Source organism: Tamandua tetradactyla, chromosome 8 (assembly GCF_023851605.1).
Source record: "Tamandua tetradactyla isolate mTamTet1 chromosome 8, mTamTet1.pri, whole genome shotgun sequence".
NCBI lineage: Eukaryota > Metazoa > Chordata > Mammalia > Pilosa > Myrmecophagidae > Tamandua > Tamandua tetradactyla.
Window position 1 is genome coordinate 53,260,140 of NC_135334.1, and position 20,866 is coordinate 53,281,005.

General features: G+C 39.2%; 1 protein-coding gene and 1 non-coding gene across 2 annotated transcripts in view; both read left to right on the forward strand.

Annotated features, from left to right (window-relative positions):
• LOC143644381 (tripartite motif-containing protein 43-like) overlaps positions 1–20,866 on the forward strand; it is a 273,323-nt gene that overhangs the window by 32,902 nt on the left and 219,555 nt on the right. The gene's annotated exons all lie outside the window — the stretch shown is intronic.
• Positions 14,744–14,873, forward strand: LOC143645410 (small nucleolar RNA SNORA23). Its single transcript, XR_013157119.1, has one exon. It is a non-coding gene; the product is annotated as a small nucleolar RNA SNORA23 (small nucleolar RNA).

The following is a 20,866-nucleotide window of genomic DNA, read 5'->3' on the forward strand; positions in this document are numbered from 1 at the left end:
TGTGTCAATTCTCCCTAAAATGTTTCCTCTTATGAAGGATTCCAGTAAACCAATCAAGACCCACCTGGAATGGATGGTGTCACATCTCCATCTAATCAAATGGTCACATCCACATTTGGGTGTGTCACATCTCCCTGGAGGTAATCTAAAATTCATGACCCACAATACTGAATTAGGATTATAAGAAATGGCTGCCTCCACAACACTGGATCAGGATTAGAACATGGCTTTTCTTGGGGTACATAATAGCTTCAAATTGGAACATTCTCTATGGCTTGATAAGATTTATTTACTTTTATACATACTCTAGATGACTGAAGTGTTGAATGTGTTTGGAAAACCCTGATGAAGATTGTGCCATCACTTTGCTACTCAACATTAAATATGCAAAATTAATTTCAAAGATGTGACTCTTTACCAGTAAATACCATAAAAGTTTTTTTGCTACTACATTATAGTAAGGCTTATTACTCATTCTAGAAGATAAGGTATACACATTCAGTTGAGTCTTGCTTGTGGTTCTATATTATACATTTTCAAATTCATTCAGCACCTACTATTTCTTAAGCCTTTTTCTACTTGGATGAAATACAGGGATAAAAGCTACAATTCCTGCCTTTATGTACTCAGCGCCCAACAAGGAAGACTGTCCAGTAAATGCAATCAGTAAGAGCCAGCATTATTTGGGCAATAAAACATCAATGCCAGGCATGGAGAAAGATAGATGAAAATTATGAATTTAAAATAACAAAATATTGTTATCATTTAAATAATTTATTTCTTTGGTTAACCATTTTCTCATTTATACATTTTGGGAAGTTGGGATAAGGTTATAACCACTTATGATATAAATACAAATTAAAATTAGTGCTCATAATATGCCTGACTCACAAAGGAGTCACAAAAAATGGTAGGATGATTCTTACCTTTCTCTATTTCACCCATCATTGTCATTTCCCCTTTTCTTAATTCTAATGAGAAAGCCTCTTATAATACACATTTAGAAAGATAATATATTACAATAAATAAGAATTTAATTGTTGAGATTTTTCTACACACCAGTAATGAACAATCAAAGAGAAAATTAAGACAATTCCATTTACATTAGCATCCAAAAGAATAAAATGCCTAGAACTAAATTTCACCAAGGAGGTTAAAGACTTGTACCCTGAAAATTATGAAACATTGCTGAAAGAAATGAAAGAAGTCAAAATAATGGAAAGACACCCCATGTTCATGGGTTGAAAAATTTCATATCGTTAAGACAGCAATACTCCCCTGCCGAATGCTTCATAGATTAAATGCACTGCAATCCTTATAAAAATGGCCAATGACGGTTTTTGCAGAAAAGGAAAATTCAATCATTAAATTCATGTGGAGGGCAAGCCACAGTGGCTCAGCAGGCAGAGTTCCCGCCTGCCATGCCAGAGTCCTGGGTTCAATTCCTGGTGCCTGCCCATGCAAACAAAAACAAGAAAACAAAACAAACAAAAAATTTGTATGGAATTGCAGGAGATCCCAAATAATCAAAACAAAATTTTAAAAAAAATTGGAAGGCTCAACTTTTCTAATTTCAAAACTTACTACAAGGCTACAGTAACCAAAACCATGTATGGGGGATGCCAGGGTAGCTCAGTGGTAGAATTCTCGCCTGCCATGCAGGAGATCCAGCTTCAGTTCCTGGCCCATGCACTCCCCAAAAGCAAATAAATAAGCAAAGAAAAGGAGAAAATAAACAAACAACAAAAATTAAAAAAATGGTGCTGCAATAATGGGATACTCACATGGAAGTAGAATGACATGTGATCCCTGCCATATAGTGTATAAACAACAGCTAAACCATCTGCTACTGAACTAAGAAAAGAGAAATGGACCAAAAAAATTCTGAGTCTAGATAAATGCAAATATCTAGGATCACTTGATTTTTAAGATGGTGCCAACCCATCCAAATGTGTCAAGACTATTATCTTTTAAGCAAATTTTACAAGTCAACTGGATAACCACATTCAAAAGAATGAAATTGCATGCCTACCTCACTTCATATACAGCAAATGACTTAAAATGGACCAATGACATATATATAAGAGCCAAAATCATTAAATCCTTACTAGGAGAAAACATTCTTCAGGACCTTGAACTTGGCAATGGATTCTAAGTTTTGACACCAAAAGCAGGAGCGAAAGAAAATAGATAAATAGGTAAATAAATAGATAAATAGAAAAGTAGATAAATAGGACTTCATTAAGACTGAAATCTTCTCTACAAAGAACATTATAAAAAAAAGTGAAAAGAAAACCTACAGAATGGGAGAGCGTACTGCAAATCACATATCAGATAAGCATTTTGTAGCCAGAATATTAAAAAAAAAAACACTGACAACCAAAAAGTAACAACCCAGTGAAAAGTGGGCAAGGGATTTTAATATATGTTTACCCAAAGAAAATATAAAAATGGCTAACTAGCATATGAAAAGATGGTCTTCGTTGGTCGACCCGAGCCGCGGGACAGACGAACCTGGACCTGAGGGAGGGAGCGAGAACAGGGGACAAAAGACACAGAGAATGGAGACAAGACAGGATTCTGATCAAGCCTCAATTTATTGAGGGCAAATCCAGGGTATTTATCCAGCGGGACAGGGGAAGTGCCTCGTATCGTCAGCAGGTGATGGGCATTGCACTGCGGCTAGGCCAATCCGCAGAAACTAAGATAGCAAAGGCAGATCAGCCGAGGCTAGTCAGCAGATTTCTGGGCAGAGCAGAGCAGACAGGAGGAAATAGAAACTTAACTTGAGATAAAAACTTAACTTGTGTTAGTACCAAAGATGGTGTTAGACCACAAGGTGGTCAGTAGATGGCGTCAGACACCGGGATGATGGCCGGCACACTGCTGGTGCCATAAGCAGCTTCCCACAGTTGGTCACCAGGGAAAAGCAAACCAAAACTACAATGAGACACCACTTCACACCCACTGGGATGGCTATCATCATCATCACCATCACCATCATCATCATCATCAAAAACTGCTGGTGAGAATGTTGAAAATAGGAAAAATTAAAAACTGCTGGTGCGACTAGCTATGGAAAAGCATTTGGTGCCTCCTCAAAAAATTGAGGAAATTGAGGACAAGAAATTCCACACCTATGTACCCAAAAGGGTTGAAAACTGGTACTTAAATAGGTATATGTACACACATGTACAAGTAGCACTATTCACCTTAGTCAAAAGGTGACGACAGCTTTCATGTCCATCAAGAGATGAATGGATAAAGAAATGGTGGTATGTCTACAAAATAGACTATTACTCAACTTTAGAAAACAATGAAGAACCCGTGAATGAAGTAAATGAAGCCGGACACAAACGGTCACATATTGTATGCATTTTTATATGAAATATCCAAGATAGACAAATCAATAGAGACAGGAAGAAGAATAGTTATTGCCAAAAGATGGGGGGAGAAGGGGGAGTTTTTACTTAATGGGTATGGAGTGTTCTGGGCTGATGAAAAAGTTTTGAAACTAGAGAGAGGTGGTAGTTGAGCAAGAGTGTGAATGCACTAATTGCCATGAATTTTACACTTTAAAATGGTTAATTATACGTTACATGAATTTCACCATGATAAAAAAGAATGAAATGCACAGCACTTAAAAAGTAAACAAGTTGCCTTAAAATAGATAATACACCTAAGCATAAAATCTAAAACTATGTAACATCTAGAGAAAAAAGGAGAAAATACTTGTGACCTTGAGTTAGGTAAAGACAACTTAGACATGACACCAAAACTACAATCCACAAAAGAAAAAAATATTGATAATTTGGATTTCATGAAAATTAAGAACTTATGCTCTTTGAAAGACAATGTGAAAAGAATGAAAAGATAAGGTACAGAATGTGATGCGTGGTTTTTCACATCATATAATTATATATCAGATAAAAGACTTGTATATATACTCATGATACTCAAGTAAAAGAACAATCCAAATTAAAATTGGGCAAAAGTTTTGACAAGATACTTTACCACTGAAGATATATGGATGACAAATAAGCACATAGAAATGATCAACATTACTAGTCATTAGGAAATGAAAATCAAAACAAAAGTTACACATCTCCATTTATCTATTATAGTGTCTTTAATTAAAAAGTCTTACAATAACATATGTTGATGATGTAGGTGGGGAGCAATAGGAAATCTCACAAACTAATGGGGGAAATGTAATGGGGACAAACAATTGTATTAGTTATCGTTCTCTAGAGAAACAGAATTAACAGGGAACACTCGCAAATATAAAATTTATGAAAGTGTCTCATGTGACCGTGGGAATGCAGAGTCCAAAATCCACAGGGCAGGTTGTGAAGCCCACGATTCCAATGGAGGGAGTGTATGAACTCCACAAGAGAGGCTCACCAGCTGAGACAGGAAGAGCCTGTGTCTTCTGAATCCTCCTTAAAAGGCTTCCAGTGATCAGATTAAGCATCACTCATTGCAGAAGACACTCCCCTTTGGCAGATTCCAAATGTAATCAGCTGTGGATGTAGCTGACATGATCATGATTCAATTCTATGAAATGTCTTCATTGCAACAGACAGGCCAGCACTTGCCCAACCAGACAAACAGATATCACCACTTGGCCAAGTTGACACATGAACCTAACCATGACAGTCCACCCCTTGCCAACTTGGCAGCTTTACATACCACTTTAAACCATACCTAATTTCTAAATAAAAAACAATAAAACACACATTTTTCTTTCGCATAACAATACTCAACTGTCCTGCATATAACTGGAAACATATTGAATCTCTCCAGAATAGGGTGCAAATCCTTGGGTAATAGTCATTCTTAAACTTGATATCTTACAACTTAAATAGTATAACATGAACTAAACAACATTACAGCCCTTGTTTCTGTAACTGATCACGTGGTCGAAGTTCATATTTATCACTACCTTCTTCCACTACCCATTCCATGTTCCCTTTACCCTCAGCAAGCACTTCAGCTGGCTGTGGTTCTTTGGCTGGTGGGGTGACCCAAACCTTCATTCCTGGAGTTTCAGAGCCATTGGTAGTCCTGCCTTGATTGGGTAGTTGCAGTTTTCCATTGATTTTAATCACAGGGCATGGTAGTACTAAAAGACGCCCTAGGGGATCTCCTATATTCCAAGAAAACTTTTCTTTACCCCCATTATGTAGTTGCAGTCCTACTTCCCCCTGATAGTCAGGGTCAGTCACCCCAGACAACAATATAATTACATTTTTGGCTTATTGATCCAGTGGCATAAGTAGCCCAAAGTGACCAGGTGGCAATCTTAGCTTCCAGTTCAATGGAATCATTGTTGTTTCTCCTGGAGGAAGCACTCTCCATTTTGGAACTAAAACCTATAAACCAGCAGAGCTCAGGGTCACAGGGATAGGAAGCAAAAATTTTCCTAGTGAATCACTAGGGGTAATAGTGAGGGGTACCACTCCCATTTCCACCCCTTGGTTCCTGGACCCACGGATCCTGGTTATGGGAGGAACAGCACCATACAGTGGACGCTGACTCAGAGCATATATAGCTTCCTGGAGAACATTACCCCAGCCTTTCAAGGTATTGACACCTAGTTGGCACCGTAATTGAGTTTTCAAAAGGCCATTTCACTGTTCTATCAATCCAGCTGCTTCTGGATGATGGGGAACATGGCAAGACCAGAGAATTCCAAGAGTATGTGCCCATTCCCGCACTTCATTTGCTGAGAAGTGTGTTCCTTGGTCAGAAGCAATGCTATGTGGAATACCATGACCACGGATAAGGCATTCTGTAAGCCCATGGATGGTAGTTTTGGCAACAGCATTGCATGCAAGGAAAGCAAGCCCATATCCAAGTATGTGTCTATTTCATTTAGAACAAATTGCTGCCCCTTTCATGAAGGGAGTGTTCCAAAGTAATCAACCTGCCACCATGTAGCTGGCTGGTCACCGTGGGATATGGTGCTATATTGGGGTCTGAGTGTAGTGCTGCTGGCAGATTTGGCACTCAGCAGTGGTTGTAGCCAAGTCATCCTTGGTGAGTGGAAGTCCATGTTGCTGAACCCATGCATAACATCTATCCCTACCACCATGGCCACTTTGTTCATGAGCCCATTGGGCAATGACAGGCGTTGCTGGGGAAAGAGGCTGACTGATAGCCACAGAACAGGTCATCTATCCACTTGATTATTAAAACCTTCCTTTGTTGAAGACACCCTCTGGTATGCATTCACATGGGACACAAATATGTTCATGTTTTTAGCCCACTCAGAAAGGTCTATCCACATACTTCTTCCCCAGACCTCTTTGTCACCAATTTTCCAATTATGGTTTTTCCAAGTCCCTGACCATATAGACAAACCATTAGCAACAGCCCATGTGTCAGTATACAAATGCACCTCTGGCCAGTTTTTCTTCCAAGCAAAATGAACAACCAGGTGCACTGCTCAAAGTTCTGCCCACTGGAAGGATTTCCCCTCACCACTTTCCTTCAAGGACATCCAAGAAAGGGGTTGTAGTGGTGCAGGTGTCCACTTTTGGGTGGTGCCTGCACATCATGCTGAACCATCTGTAAACCAGGCCTGAGATTTCTCTTCCTCAGTCAATTTACTGTAAGGAACTCCTGAAGGGGCCATAGCTCTGGTCTGGGAAAGAGAAGGTATGTGGCAGGAGTGGAGACCATGGGCATTTGGGCCACTTCTTCATGTAACTTACTTGTGCCTTCAGGACCTGTTCTGGCCCTATCTCATATATACCATTTCCATTTCACAATAGAGTGCTGCTGGGCATGCCAACTTTATGGTTTGGTGTGTCAGACAACACCCAGCTCGTTATAGGCAACTTGGGTCTCATGATAACTTGGTGGCCCATGGTTAAGTGTTCAACCTCTATTTAGACCCACTAGCAGGCCGAAGGCGGTTTCCAAAAGGAGAGTAGTTATCTGCAGCAGATGGTAAGGCTTTCCTCCAAAATTCCAATGGTCTGCATTTTGATTCTCCTATAGGGGCATGCCAAAGGCTCCAGACAACTTCTCTATTTGCCACTGACACTTCAAGCACCATTGGCTCTGCTGGATCATATGGCCCAAGTTGCAGAACAGCTTGTACAGCAGCCTGGACCTGTCACAGAGCGTCCTCTTGTTCAGGTCCCCATTCCAAATTAGCAGTTTTTCTGGTTACTTGATAAATGGCCAGAGTAACACACCCAAATGAGGAATATGTTGTTGCCAAAATCAAAAAAGACCAACTAGATGTTGTGGTTCTTTTTTGGTTGTAGGAGCAGCCAGATGCAGCAACTTACCTTTCACCTTAGAAGGGACATTTCGACATGCTCCCCACCACTGGACACATAGAAATTTCCGTGAGGTGTAAGACCCTTGAATTTTTGTTGGTTTTATCCCCCATCTTCTGACTCAAAATGCCTTATGAGTAAGTCTAGAGTAGTTGCTACTTCTTGCTCACTAGGTACAATCAACATGATATCATCAATATAATGGACCAGTGTGATGTCTTGTGGGAGGGAGAAATGATCAAGTTCCTTGAGGACAAGATTATGACATAGGGCTGGAGAGTTGATATACCCCTGAGGCAGGACAGTGAAAGTATATTGCTGACATTGCCAACTGAAAGCAAACTGTTTCTGGTGGTCCTTACTAATAGCTACTATTGAGAAAAAAAGCATTTGTCAGATCAATAGCTGCATGCCAGGTACCAGAAGATGCATTGATTTGCTCAAGCAATGATACAACATCTGGAACAGAAGCTTCAATTGGAGTTACCACCTGCGTGAGCTTACAATAATCCACTGTCATTCTCCAAGTCCCATCTGTTTTCTGCACAGGACAAATAGGAGAGTTGAGTGGGGATGTGGTGGGAATCACCACCCCTGCATCCTTCAAGTCCTTAAGAGTGGCACTAATCTATGCAATCCCTCCAGGAATTCAGTATTACTTTTGATTTACTATTTTTCTCTGTTGGGGCAGGTCTAGTGGTTTCCATTTGGCCTTCTCACCATTTTAGCTCTCACTGAATGAGTTAGAGAGCCAATGTGGGGATTCTGCCTGTTGCTCAGTATGTCTGTACCAATTACACATTCTGGAACTGGGGAAATAACTACAGAATGAGTCTGGGGCCCCACTGGACCCACTGTGAGACGGACCTGAGCTAAAACTCCATTGATCACCTGGCCTCCATAAGCCCCCACTCTGACTGATGGACCAGAGTGATGTTTTGGGTCCCATGGAATAAATGTCTCTTCTGAACCAGTGTCTAATAATCCCCAAAATATTTGATCATTTCCTTTTCCCCAATGCATCGTTACCCTGGTAAATGGTCATCAGTCTCCTTAGGGAAGGCTTAAAGGAAGATTAACAGTATATATTAGTGGTAGTGTAACAGGGTTCTCCCCCAAAGGGACCTGGCTTCCTCTTCATTCAAGGGACTCTGGGTCTGTAAACTGTTTCAAGTTTGGAAATTGATTAAGGGACCATGACTCTGTGTTTTTGTAATTCAGTTTAGACTTCTGTTCACTTGACCTAGAACTCTTTTGTTTATACAACTCAAACAAGAATTTAGTAGACTTCCCTTCAATTGTATTTCTAGGTGCATCATGATTTACTAGCCATTGTCACAAATCCCTGTGAGTCATATAATTTGGACAACTGCTTTGAGTTTGCTGTCTATTATAATAGCCATGTCTACCCTGTCTTTGGCGTTTAAGTGCTGCCACCTGGCTTCTGTCATCTCCGGATCCCATCAGCCCCATTGTGCTTAAGAATTCCAGCTCAGTGACAGCAGTTCCTACAGTAATATCTGACTTAGAGAGAAGTGCAACCACAGAGCTCTTCAGGAATGATGGTGCTAGTCTCACAAATTTATTTCTCACTGTTCTGATAAAATGTGTATCCTCTGGACATTCCTGGGGTATAAGAGCTGGCTTTGCATGATAAACCCACTTTAACATTCCAATGACTCTAAGCCTCTGGATCCCCTCATCTACATCATACCAGGGTAGTTCTGGCATTTCAACCTCAGGTAATGTTGACCACCTTTTCATCCATGTTTCACCCAACCATCCAAACAAACTCTTAATACCTTTTCTAACCCCCTTAACTATAACACTGAATGCAGAATCTCTGCTTAGCGGGCCCATATCAATATATTCAGCCTGATTCAGCCTTATATTCCTTCCACCATTATCCCACACTCTTAAAATCCATTGCCACACATATCCCCCTGTTTCTGTCTATATAAATTGAAAAACTCTATATAAATTAGAGTATAGCATACCTCCTCATGTGTGATACTTTGTATCTCACCTTTAGGGGCCTGTTGAGACTTTAGTGTAGTTATAGGTCTGGAAGAAATGAGGGGTGGTGGGGGTGGGTCATGGAAAGAATTAGAAATATCTTCCAAGCCATTTGCTTCAGGGCCTTCATTTGCAGTTTCATCTGGTGAAACAGGATTAATCACTCTAGGGCTAATCACTTCTGGAACAAGTTGGGTGGCCAACTCCTCAAGGCAGGCTGGAGGGGGGGCAGTTATGTTCTCAGGGCAAACTATTACAGGGTTATCTAGAAAAGGCTCAGCATGACCTAGGGTTTCAACCTCACTCCCAACATCATTATCAATCCATATGTCACCATACCATTTTTCTGGGTCTCACTCCTTTCTAATCAATGCCTTCACTTTAACAGTAGTCACCATACAACATTGAGATTTCAGTTTATATTGTAAAGTTGCTACTCTAACAATAAGATTCTGAGTCTGATTTTCAGAGATCTCAAGTCTACGGCTATAGGAAATAAGATTTTCCTTCAGGATACTCACAGAAATGCCCACACCTAGGGCGGGCCGCGGTGGCTCAGCGGGCAAGAGTGCTTGCCTGCCATGCCGGAGGACCCCGGTTCGATTCCCGGCCCCAGCCCATGTAAAAAACAAACAAACAAACAAAATATAATAAAATAAGAAAATGTTTAAAAAAAAAAAAAAAAGAAATGCCCACACCTGTCAGACAGTGCTTAAGCTTCTCATTTGAATCCTTAAGCCCATCCCTTTCACTTCTTAATGCAGCCAGTGTATCTAACAACAACCAGCCAACATCTCTATACCTCTTATTTCCACAAAACTCTGTAAAGGTGTCAAAAACATTATCCCCCAGGGACTGGCTTCGTATAAGCAAAGAATTAGGAGAATCGAATGGTGATATTTTGACTATCTCTTTTGCCAACTCACTCCATGGATTGGGAGTGTCATTCTGATTATGGGAATCAGAGTCCTTAGTGCCTTTGAGTCCAGTCAGAGTAGAAAACCGTTCATAAAAACCCATTTTTAAGATTCTGTTTCTTAAGAACCACTACTGGTATAAAGATGTATTAGTTAGGGTTATTTAGAGAAACAGAATCAATAGGGGACACTTGCAAATGTAAAATTTATAAAAGTTTCTCACTTCACCGTGGGAACACAGAGTCCAAAATCCACAGGGCAGGCTGTGAAGCCAATGATTCCAACGGAGGGTCTGGATGAACTCCGCAGGAGAGGCTCGCCACCCGAAGCAGAAAGAACCTGTCTCTTCTGAATCCTTCTTAAAAGGCTTTCAGTGAATAAACTGAGTATCACTCGCTGCAGAAGACACTTCCCTTTGGCTGATTACACATGGAATCAGCTGTGGATGTGGCTGACATGATCATGATTTAATTCTATGAAATGTCCTCATTGCAACAGACAAGCCAGCTCTTGCTCAACCAGACAAACAGGTACCACTACTTGGCCAAGTTGACACATGAACCTGACCATGACACAGGTTTTCCCCAGTTGAGGTGCTATATCTGTCATTACTGTTGTATCAAATGTGAATGCCACTTCCAAACCAGTCTTTTATGGCATGAAGTATTTGAAAAAATGAAGTGTGTATTCTGAAATGGATTTACTGAGGATTCTTGAAGGGACAAATACCCAGAGCCAGATGTTTAGAATTCCAACAGTGTAATGTAAGTGAAACCACAATCTAAAATTATGAACATTTTAGTTAATCACGTGGATTGGAATTAAAGTAGATACATATTTACCCCACAATGCTTTACAGAATTACCTTCATTTAATAAAATAGTAAATGTTAACATAGAATTTAGGATGTAGTTTAGCAAGAAGCAAACTGGATGGTTTCACCACCATTTTGTTGATGGAGAAAGCGAAGATGGAAATCATTTCAATCTCTCCAAATATTTGAGTTACAGTGAGTGTTGATGGGGCTGTCTGTGCATATGTGTTTATATGTCAGGGGGCAGACACTTGCAACAGGATAACAACTAGTTAAGAGTATTTGAAAATTCTCATTTACATCTAAAAAATTTGTTCAATGAATAGGTTAGATTTTTTAATAAAGCTGGAATTTTGGGTTACAATTTTGCATAGTTTTAAAAATTTTAATGAATGTTGCTATAACACAATCCTAAAAGCTCGTACTGATTGAAAATTGAAGTCTAAACACACCTAAAAGTTATTTATATAAGCTCAATAAAATCACTGCAATTGATATTGAACTTTTCCCATTGATTTTTTTTTTCTGTTTTTCATCATTGTTTCTTGTTTATCATGTTTTACCATTTATAGTGTCCTTAATTCTGATTCATGTTTACATACCAGGGTTGTAAAATTGCACACACAGTCAGATGTGCAGACGATGGAGGCTCTTTGATTCCTCACAAAATTCCTCCCAGCTAGCAGCAGGAGCAAATACGTGAATTGTTAATGGAGTCTCTGTTTCCTCCAGACTGAACACTCTGCTTAGAGTGAATGTATAGTCACTTCAAAGTTCATCTTCTCCACAGGGCCTATCCTGCTCCTTCTCTTCTCCTTCTCCAAGGCAGTATCTGTGCATGTTGGGGGCCAGGTGACTGTCCCCTGCTCTCCTTGGCTGGTTTCTGATGCAGGGCAGCTGGTTGGTCTGGTCTGGTCTCTGGACTGGTGTTGCAGGGAGCGTTGGGCCCTATCTGGCCTTCAGCATGCCACAGCAGTGCCCCATTGCCTGCTACCTGCTGATCCTCCAGTGCCTTTGGCCTCTCTCAGCCTGGGGCCTCAGCTGATCTGTGGGCCTCTATAGAGAATGGAATCCCTTCCTGTGCCAAGCTGGATCCCCTGCACCACACAGTGTCTCTCTGCCCTCCTCCCTCTGCCTCTTCTGTGCTCTTGCCTGCCTTCTGATGGGGCTACCTGTGGGGCTTCTCTTGGTTTGAAGCATCCCCCATGCCATGTCCATAAGGTCCGCCATGCCCCATGCCCATCTGGATGGTATCACCTCACCATCCTCAATTCCAGACCAAGAGGGGAAAACAGGAGCATGTGTGCTGGTCTCTTCAACACACTTTTTTCTTTTCTCCCTCTCCACACCATCCAGGGCCCGAAGAATTGGCCTTTTTTTATTCTACCACTTTGCTGGAGCTTCCCCTCTGCCTTTCTTTGCTCCTCTATAGAGACCCTCAGCCTTCCTACTCAGGGGCATTTACTTTAGACCATGAATTAACACTCTGTTTTGAGTTGATAGTCCTGAGATTTTTTTTTTTTTTTCAAACTCAGGTCTCCGGTACAGCATACAAGAATTCTGCAACTGAGCCACCAGTTTACCACACAATAGTCCTGAGATTTTTATACTGCAACCACAAAACTGGTCTGGAAATAGGATGAAAATAATTACAAATCCAAATAAATGCCTCAAAATCTTTCTGCGACTTCCTTGCTTAGCTTTCTAAATCACAAAAATTTTTAAGCAGTGTGCATTCCACTATTCCCTATTCAATTTCCAATTTTACCATTAAGTTCTAAATTTCTAAGAACTCTGTCTTGGTCTCTCATTCTCTCCTCAAGATATATCTGGCTGTTCTTTTAGTAAATACATGCAACATCCTCCCAGATATTATTGAGGATTTTAATTCACATGCTTTAAGTGCCTTCATATTTCTGCTTTCTGCTGGGAGCCATTTATCCTGATGGCCATTTGTTATCCACCTTTCTTCAGGATGAGGTTGTTCTCTAATGTCCACACTTAGGATGGAGGCTGAGTAGCATTGGATGCTGGTGCCTACTCCCTTGGTATTTTTGTAAATCTTGGGCTTCTTCCACTTGCACCCTCTCTCCTTCTTATGACCACCTCAGTATAGCAGGAGGCAGGTATCTGGGCTCCCTGGTGCCATATAAGTGGAGATGGGACAGCAGGGGCAATATTCCGTAGGAAATAGCCCAGTCCATAGGGACTCCCTAAAGATAAAAGCGAGGGGTTTCAGGGCTCAAAAAGCACAGCATCTAAGGGCACCTAGAGTTGCCCGGCTGGCTGTTCTATGAGGCCCAGAAGGGGCATGGGTTGCTCATTACCAGCCTCCTACCTCTGGCCTCTGCTGACCTCAAAGTTTTCTTCTTGCAGCAGAGTTGAGGATGCTGCACAAGCGACTGAGTAGAGGTGGTGGTTGGCATTTGTTGGGAGGCTGTATTGTTCTTGTTACGGCTTCATCCCCATTTCTGCACTTGGCAAGTCCCCCATCTGCCTTAGTGAGTGGGAAAAGAAAGCAGTCCACTCCACTGTACAGCTCACAAACTAAAATCCTGCTGCTTGAGCTTTTAAGCCCCAACTCAGAGGCCTCTGCTCAGAGTTGGGATTCACTTTGTTCTGTTGGGGACACATTTCCACCTTCTTCCAGCAAGGCTCATCTGTTCAGAAATGCTTGACATCTCTCTCAATGGAAAGAAAACATTTCTTCCAATTCCTCAAATATTTAGTTCTGTTGATGACATCCTTCCAGGCTTTTTGTTTCTTTCTCGTTTTTTGCTGCTGAAACAGATAGTTTCTTTCTTTCTATTTCTTCCTTTGATAATTCCACTGCTAGCCACACCGCCCACCTCTGGGGGTGTGTTGAGTTTGAGAGGAGAGTCAGAAAATATATTCAGTCTTACCAGAAATGTAAAAGAGAAAAATCTAAGCAATCCCAGCTGTAAACTATTTTATTGCAAAGATTAAGATACATTTATAAGCTTGATCCTAGGAGTAGGGTTCAGTGGTCACCTACATGTTTTCATTTGCCAATTGGTGTGAGCTTTTCAAGAGCTATCAGCAAAGGAATGGATGCAGTTTCAACAGAGAGTGAAATGGGGTGGGAATTGTTAAAGGGGGTGAAGCAGTTGGCATTAGATTATGTTTTCTGAAAAAGAAGATATGAATTCCATGGTTTTTTTAGTTTATTTATTTTAAAACTAACAAATACATGGTTTAGATAAGTCAATGCCAGACACAGTCCCCTAACGGTTGAGTGTGGCAGTTGGATTAAGCAGATTTGAAAGATGTTAGGCATCGTCCTTAAGGTATGTTATCCATTCTTCGAAAAATCTAATCATGCATACCTTTCTAAAGGTATGTTAGAACTAATCATTTTGAGGAAATGGGCATGGTCTGCAGGACTACTATAAAACCTCATGCAACGAGCCAATATTCATTCTCCAGAAGCCCTGTGTTCGGTGTTGCCTGGGCGGTGGAAAACCTTGTTAGAAGTATACCCACAGGTGAATACTCAATTTACACATAATTTCTGCTGTTTTATCTTAAAAATTAGGACTTTTACTAAGTCTGGCAGTTTAGTATGTTCCCAAACAATTTAATATATGTGATTTCAAATTGGAGACTTGGATTTTAGAGTGTTTGGAAAAGGATAGTGCTATAAAAAAAATTATACTCTTGACTGTAAGGAAGAGATCTATAAGATATAGTATGCAAATCAAAACTCAACATTGGCCATGCAGCCAAAGAGTAACTAGGGGTCATAGTGTTGGTCTAGTGTTGTCTCTGGACACATCCACCACCGGCCAGCCTCCAAACTCCCTTACACAGAGCTTTGGGAGTAGAAATGTAACATGGAGGGATCTAATGTAAGCTAGCTACAGTAAATTACTGCATATCTTTAAGAACCCAATATTGTAGCCAGATACATTTATTTTAGAGCATGGATATAGTTTGTTGCTGACAATCATTTTAACTTGAGGGATACATCATTTTATTGAGTATGGAGAACCAAGATATTGAGCTTGATTGTATTCATGATCATTGTGCTAACGTCTTCTTTATATTTTTAATTTCTTGAATGCATCAGGGTTGATATAGGAGAGAACTTAGATTTATTCGAAATTTTCAAAATGAAGGTAGTAGGTAAAATATGGAAAAAATTATAAAAACTTTATTTTAAATTTAGCCTAGTTTTTGTATTGAAGATAAGTTACAATGTGCACAAAGGATGCTGTCATGAAATAAGAAAAGCTACTGAAACAAATAAATTTGTTCATTTGTGACTTGAGTGTGGGGGGTGTTAGGTATAGCATGGCTGTTTTACCAAAAACAACTTAACAACAAAATGTTAGGTGGTTCTCTCCTCTCTGTTTCCATGGAACATCACCCATGTCTCCATGATGACAATTTCTTTTTTTCTCTTTTACTTGTTTAATATTTACCATCAAAGCCTAAGCCACTGAGTATCAGAGTGTTGTCTTATTCACCAACAGGTGAATAATAAACTACTGTCAGCAAAGTTTATATTTTATTTTACCTACAAATACAGTAAATTCTGTATTTGAGTTCTGGAGAAATCATTTAGTCATTTATTCTATGTATCCTTTTTGACAAATAATTTTTTCACACAATGCCAAGTTTCCTCATGATAAGATGCTGGTATGAATAGAAAATGAATCAATAGTATTCCTGATAGGATTAAAATAAATAGCCCAGATAAAAGGAATTAATCCAATGCCTGGAAGGAATAAACAATAAATACTAACTTGTATTCTCATTAAAAAATTACTAAAGATTAATGTTAACAATATAGAAATTATTATATTGATAATAAACTCTTGGCTAGCTCCTTATGCAGTCTATGATGGGCTAATATAAACTTTGCCCAAGTCCCTCAAATTATCTCCCCATTCCAGGCATGCTGGAAGCAAATGGATTTATATCCCTTACCGCTGAAACTGTTTTAGTCATCAATCAGCAGTCTATAAAATCCTTTCTCACAAATTTATTTTTAAATATATATCTGCAGGCAATATCATCCTATTGCTATGTATTTTTCAAAGAGGTGTCTCTTAAGGCTGGGTTTATAAGTATTCAATAGCGCAATTGTTTACATCATGGCCTGCTTTGGACAATGTAATATGTTTTTAGGCTTGGAAGTATGCAGCCTTTCCAATTCAATATTTAATAGACAAGGAGGGATGACAAAAACCATATAATTAAAACAAACATTTAGTCACAAATTATGGTAACAGTAAGTATATATTTCTTTATTTTAATAAATAAGTTTGTATATTACTTTATGGTAGGTGAAAGTGAACAAAGCATTAAGTAATCTTTGGGGCTGTACTTTTTCATCTAATGATTTTTACATCCACTGATGATATTTGTCTTAATATAATATTATTTGATTGGAATATGACTTTCTATGGCTCTTTCTTTCACATTTTTTATTGTGAATTATAACACATACACACAAAAGGCACTAAATTTCAAAACACATTTTAACAAGTAGTTATAGAACAGATTTCAAATTTTGGCATGTCTTACAGTTCCACAACTTCATGTTTTCTCTTCTACCTGATCCAAGATATTGGAGACTAAAAGAAATATCAATATACTAATTCAGCAGTCATACTCACACCTTCTCTAACTCCTCCTTTGATAATCCTCTTTCCCCTTTGATTCTATTGCTCTTACATCTGTTGATTGCTAGCTTCAAGGTTGGTTAATTTAATGCCTTGATGAATTTGTTAAAATTTAAGTCTTCCTTTTTATTTTTGTCATCTTTAGAGTGTTAGCTTTTTTTTTAAAGTTACACTGTGGTCACATGATGTCAGCTTTAGGCATCATATACAATGTCCATTGGAAGATGAAGCAATTGTCTCTTTTCTTCCTGCCCCTCCCCCACCTCCCAAGGGAGAATAAATCTTTCACAGAATCTTAATAGTCTTTCTTTCATCTTTCATTAGACAAAATACGGTCAAGCAGCTATTAAAATCAAGTACTGACAAGGGAATATTATGATACTTTTAGGTGAAGGATAGCACACTTTCTGTGTCTGGGAATTGGACCTGGACTACAGATTCCCAGTCCATTTAGAAGGAAGAACACAACCATACCTGGAATTGTATTAGGGAGCTGAAACTGGGTTTGAAGGGCCATGGTTGACAAATCAACATGCTGGCTTGGAGATCAGGAGTAATCCATTTGTTTTCCAGCATCCTTTTCTGTCATACGCAATACACAGCCTGAACTTTTAGAATACATTCTTGTATGTGTAAAAACAGAAAGTAAAGGTTTCTCATATTCCAGAGTTCTGTTGAGGGTTTTGAACATGCCCATCTTTAAAGATCCAGCACAAAATAATTTTTCTTTCTTATTTATTTTTCTCTTTTCGGAAACATGGATTCCCAAATCTTCCAGAATGAGTTCACTTGCTCCATCTGCAAGAATTATTTTGCAGACCCATTCATGATAGGCTGTGGGCACAGCTTTTGTAGGCCATGTTTCTGCCTCTGCTGGGAAGAAGCCAAAAATTGTTCCTGCCCAGAGTGCAGGGAAAGATCACATCACATGCACTTTAAAACCAACATTGTTTTGAAGACACGGTGTTCCTTGAGAGACGAAGGAGACCTGACCACTTACCTACCACAGAGCTGTGTGGGATGCACGTGAAAACTAAGAACTTCTGTGAAGTGACCAGGGATGTGCTGTGTATGCTCTGTTGTCAGTCTGCGGGGCACGTGGCTCACAAACACAGCTCCATCGACTGGACCACTGAGCAATACCAGGTAAGCAATGGCTGGGAAAGAAGTTTGAAACTGGGGACCCACCATCTGCTGGATTACTGAAGCAAGAGAGGATTCGTGTTCACTCATGGAACATACATAACAGGTATTCACAGAGCACTGTGTGCCAGCAGCTGGCGGTAAATTTGTGAACTAAAAATAAAATGCCCTCTCACTATAGAGCTATCATTCTTACGATTTAAACTCTTGTAGCTTTGTGTTGATCATAATGATGATGGTTGAAATTTTGATAACTCAATGTAAGAGCAAGATGGGCAAATCCATTAATTTCAGTTATAGTTATTGGCACTATAACCGTGATTGCCAAAAATATAATCTAATGAGATCTGTTTAGAAATCCTAGCAAATAGCTGGAACAACAGTATAGTAGAAGGAAATAAGAACTAATATCAGGGCACCTAAAATCTGAGACCTGTTTTGCTTTTGAAAATTGATCAGGTGGTATAAAATTTGAGGTGCAATTTCCTCAGTTTTATTATTAAAAAGAACATTTCTAATTTTAGGATTTTTATTCTATGGTTATAAAAGTATTCTAGATTTGACAATTCAGCTTAACTAAGAAAATGCACTGGCTCTTGTGTCCCCTTGAGTGCTGTTGTCTCACATTCTCTCCGTTGTCTCCGTTAGTTAGGATCTGAACCTTCAACAGCAGCTTCTCTGTTGCTCTGTTCTTTTGCAGGAGAAGATACTGAAGCGAATGAGGTCTATATGGAAAAAGACACAAGAAAACCAGAGAAATCTAAACAGAGAAACCAACATAATCCAAACATGGGAGATAAGTAAATATCTGTTTCCCTCAGTACCAGCTTGTTCTGTTGGAGCTGAGGTCTAGAATCTAGATGAATGGTGAGCCTCTTGGGTTCTCATACAACTCATATTAGTTAATACATAGGTAATATCAGTTATGAGAGAAGCAGTGCTGGAAATGTAACAAAGGTCACTTTAATATGAAACTTAAATGCCTGCTTGAGGAATTTGAATTCTGTTATTTATTGATTCACTAATATGGATTGAAAACCAGAAATAGGAAAGCTAACATAGAGTACATCCAATTCTCAAAGAAGTAAAGTTTTTTGATGGGCTCATATGAACAAACAATATTAAAGATATTCATAACCTCTAAGAAAGGAATCAAAATGGGAGAATGGAAATGCCAAAGAGCAGTAAGAATTGTCTTGATTATTCAAGGATTATACGCTTGAAGATATAACTTTTAATATTCACTATCAACATAATGGGTATCTACTGTGTGTGAATAACCTCTTGCAGGCCACAGAAATATAGAAATAGACAAAAGAGAAAGACATTTTTGCGCTCCAGGAGCGTATGAGGTCGACAGGGGAGATAGAAAGTCAACAAGGAAAATTTGTTAAATTTATAGTAGGATAAATTGTGATAAGGGATTTGGAGAAAAATACAACTGGAAAAGGAAATACACAATGCAGCTTTGACATTTAAATGTGGTGGTGAGAAAATACTCTTATTGAAGATAACATTTGGGCAGATACCTGAAAGTGGTTAGAAACTGGTCAGATGGCTGTCTGAGGAAATCACTTTTTACATCGTGAAAACTAATCTCAACACACCTCCGACTAAACTTATTTCCCCACTTCAAGATTCTGTTCTCCATTCTAAAGACTCTCATGTGAAGAAGGAGTGACAGAGGATAAATGTGAAATCAGCCTGAAAAGTTTACTGTGACTTAATAATTACAGTCTGGTAAAGCGTGCTACATGGATGACACTGTGTGTGCAAGAAAACAGACATAAAGATGGATTCTCGCTTATTTGGAAAGATGAAATTTAATTGGACTGTGGTATACAAAGAGAAGTGACTAAGTGGGGCATAGGTTAAGCTACAGTTATAAGTAGGTGTCACATACTGAAAGGTCATCTTATATATGCTAAGAATTAAAGTATATTCTGAGTATAAATGAAAGCCTCTGAAGGATAATAATCAAAGAAGGAATGTGATCACAATTTTCATTTGGAAAGTTCATTCAGGTGTACCATATAGAGAGTTGATGGAATGAGTTTAAAATGGGAGCCAGGAAAGCAAGTAGGAAGCTTTTTCAGGAATCTTAAAGAAGAGAACAAAAATGAACTGATCCCAGATAATGAGAAGTGAGTGGATACAGGAAATATTCATCATGATAGAGAAATGTCAGAAAATAGTGACTGGTTGGAAATGGATTTTACTTAAACAGTAAAATCAAGAATGAGACACAGGTTCCTTTCTAATCACTGAGGTTAGCAATGGTGGAGGCAAAGCTGATTTTGGATAAGAGTCAAAATAAATAGAGTTCGAGACAGGTTGCATTTTAAGTTCCTGTGAGATATCCAGGAATTATATTGTATTGAATTGAAGGAATGACGTCGGAGCTCATGTGAAGTATTTGACCTAGACATGGAAATTTACATCTGTCAGCATTTATGATTGGCGTCTGTTCACCTTGAGGTAGATAATACACGATGAGAGTTTTCAGAAATGAAAGAGTAGTTTTGCACCTGTGAACTTTACTCTCTTAACTCTTAAAGCTCTCACTGTGTAAAAGAAAAACTTGAACAATCTCCCTATTAACGGGTCAGGCTGGGAAAGAAGAGATGGTAAAAGTGGGTTGCTAGAGGAAAACCAGGAGACGGGGCTTTGTTTGGAGCCAAGGCTAACAGGTTTTATAGATGGAAGGATTAGGTTTAGTAATATGGAAATAAAAGTAATACATTGATTCAGCAAAGCAGGTTCCTGGTGAGATGAGATTGGTTGCAGTAAATTTTGGGGAGTGGAAGAGAGATTTCAGTGTGCTAATGAAATATTAAGATTTTGACAAAAGAATTCAGTGAATGTGCATATGTGTTTAAGAAATCTTCTTGGGGGTAAAAGTAACAGCACAAAAGATATAAAGACACTGGTTCAATGGTGGCATATTTTTATTTCAAAACAAAGGGCATAAATTGAACAAGCTTAAAAGTTTTTAGAAAAGAAGGAAAGAAAATGCGAAAAGTGAAATTA